This window comes from Astatotilapia calliptera, chromosome 14 (assembly GCF_964374335.1).
Source record: "Astatotilapia calliptera chromosome 14, fAstCal68.1, whole genome shotgun sequence".
Lineage (NCBI taxonomy): Eukaryota > Metazoa > Chordata > Actinopteri > Cichliformes > Cichlidae > Astatotilapia > Astatotilapia calliptera.
This window is the reverse complement of record NC_137435.1, coordinates 2,597,837-2,600,841: the sequence shown is the minus strand read 5'-3', so window position 1 is coordinate 2,600,841 and position 3,005 is coordinate 2,597,837. Positions and strand designations below refer to the sequence as shown.

Here is a 3,005-nt window from a genome sequence, read left to right as displayed (position 1 = left end):
ATTTCATGTCTTTGGTTGTCTTCTTCTTTCAGTGTATGAAAGCATACATTTCTGTAAACCAGGGAGTCAGGAAAAAAGAGTAAACCTTGCTCTGCTCAGACTTTGAATCTCTACTTAATTATTATTATTGTCCGCGCACCAAGATCCAAGCTATCGTCTGATGCAGTTTTCCAGATGTGCAGTTTAGAAAATAACCTGTTTTAAACTTTTTGTTTTGTTAGGCTACACTGAAAAAAAGGGACTGGCCATCTCTTGGATTTATGTAAGCATCTTGCATGCATTTAACACAATTGCCTCATGTTTTAAAGTTAAATGTAACTATATAGTGTAAAAACTACATGATATGCAGAAAGGGTGTATTAAATTGTTCATATCATGTTCAGGTGAAGTAAGTCAATAAGATAGCAACGTTAAATCTCGTGAAACCACGCGTGATTTCATCTCGCGGGCTTTGGATCGTGGTTTAAAAAAGGCATCCATCTCAGTCAAGTCGAGCAGCCAACTCTACGTTTTTGGTATGTCTTGATTTTTTGAATTCATTTTTACCATATTTCAGCCAAATGTAGTTAAACGTCTAGAGTGTCGCCATGTAACATGCTAAAAAAGAGCCGTTAGCTTATTTGCTGTTTTATCTGTTGTCAAAGAATTGGCGCTTTTTCATTTGAATTTGTCTTTGGCACAAGAGCCGTAATATCACATTAAACCTAATTACGAGGCACTCATAACATAATTTGGTTTTCTGTGTGAATAGATTTGTCAACTGACTCTTCAGTTACATTGTGTATTTACTGCACCGTGGTGTTAGTGAGATTTTGGACATTGAACAGCTTTAGCTAATATCATCAGCGGCATTATGCTAGCTTACATCCCTACCCCTCCTGCCCTCACCTGCTGTCCTTTTGTTTTTGTTTTTGTTTTTTTTGCTGCACATTGAGAGACCACATCTATTCTGCATTTCACCAGGAGTCAGCTGATGGATTGTGGGTTCAAGGTGTTATGGTAAGAAAGTATATTCTATTTTCGTTTCTGTAACTTAATTATAATGGGTTTTTATAATTATTAGGTGCATGCATACTCACCCTATTAATACAACTGAGAGATCCAAAATCTGCCATAGGTTTAACTTATACCTGTATGTATTGCCAGAAAGGTGATTACTGGACTCGCATTAATGCACACTTGAACTGAAATGAGGTTGTAACTTGTGGGTTGTTGGGTTGCAAATCAGAAACAAACATCTTTGGATTTTTTTTAATCCCATAAGATCTGGAAACACAGTTTTTATTCAACAAAACATTACTGATTAACCAAGCACAGTGCCTGCTGTTATTTCAAAATAATTTTATGTCATTTCAGATAAAATGCAGCATTCCAGTGCATCCCAACCATGCCTTTGCAGTCAAGGTTTCTGACGGAGCTGAGTTTTTCTCTGACAGTCTGCTGAAAGTGTTTGCAAAGTGATCGGGGGAACAGGGCACAAAGCTAAAGGATGTAGCTGCCATAATGACAGTAAGAACTTTAAAATTCTTTAACTACAAAGTGTATATGTATTGCATTAGGTCAGTAAAAGATTTTTATGCTACATCCATTGAAACAGTCAACTATTACCTGTGAGTAATGATTCCACTAAAAGGATGCCATAATTTTCGTCATGCATTTACTGGCCCACTGAGAAAAAATTATCTTTTTTTAAAAATAAATGTTCTGGAAACTATATATCCATAAAGTTGATGTCAAACAGGAACTTTTGATATTGCTTTGTAGATGCTGGTGTTGCATGTTGACTGGTTTAAAAAGTCAAGAGTTTTTGTCTGGGATCATTTTCTTCTGTGCTACTGAAAAGTTCACAAATCTCTGTTTTCTTTGTTATAATAGTCAAGAATGACATTAATGCTCGGAGTCCCTCATCAAAGTGCTCCGCATCTGTGTGAAAGACAATTGCAACATCTTGGTGCAGGAGTTCATGGTGAGTGTTTTATGAGTAGATTGTGGCTTTGCAACATTTAAAAATGCATTTAGTTATCCACTTGATCCTCATTGGACTGGTTAGGACCAGTAGTCCTCTTTAATAATTTGAAGTTCACATGAGGCCTGGTAGTGAACTCGGCCGCCGGCCCTTGAGGCCCCATCCCCACCCCTGTATTAGGGGTCACATCAGTGTGAAAAAACTTTAAATTTGTCATTCTAATGAACAAAGGAAAATCCCACCAATATTTATATTAGCTTTTGTTTGAAAAAATGACCAACTGACCAACAGCTAACCAAATTGTGGGGCTGAAAGTCTAAATTCTAACATCTTCTGAGTGACATAACCTGGATTTCTGATGGGCCGGTGTCTTTCTAACAAAAACTAATGTAAAGCATTTGAAATTATTATGTTTTTCACCCTCTCTTAGAAACTCTGTTAGACCATGAATGGCAGCATGGCACTCTTTGGCTATAGCTATTTACTATGTTGCTTGCATTGGTTTAAACTACTCTAACATTAGAACTGGTAGATTCAAAAGAGATGAGTTTAAAAAGGAATCTTAAAGAAATGTTTTGTGTTTAACCAGGACTTGACTGAGGCCACTGCACAGATTGAGAAAACCACAATGAACATCTGTCTCCAGAGGATGCGGCAGGCAATGACTTTTCTGATGTTGTTCTTCAAGATCTGGATAACGTGACCTTTGCAGTAGCCATGCTGTTTGGACCTTTTTTATTCCTTCAACATGAGTTACCCATCACAACTCTGCTACACTTTTGAGGTGATTCAATGGGTGGTAATGGAGTTGGATGCAACTCAGCTCTCAAGAAAAGCTCACAACTAAGACAAAACTGCTCCTGCAACGAAGTTCACTGTTATGCATGTGAGGTGACCAGCTCTAGGTGAGAGGACATTTAAATCTCACACTTGTTCTGCTGCATTTTTGAAGCTCAATTCCAGGAACGGATCGCAGGGTTCATTTTTATATACTCTGCAACTGCCATGAGGACGAGCCGTTTTTTGTTGTTGTTTGTTT

At 37.7% G+C, this 3,005-nt stretch overlaps 1 long non-coding RNA gene across 1 annotated transcript; it reads left to right on the top strand.

Annotated features, from left to right (window-relative positions):
- The first annotated feature begins 377 nt into the window (after positions 1-377).
- On the top strand, positions 378-1,509 carry LOC145420048 (uncharacterized). Its single transcript, XR_013901336.1, has 3 exons — positions 378-515; positions 964-999; positions 1,357-1,509. It is a non-coding gene; the product is annotated as an uncharacterized LOC145420048 (long non-coding RNA).
- Positions 1,510-3,005: the final 1,496 nt, after the last annotated feature.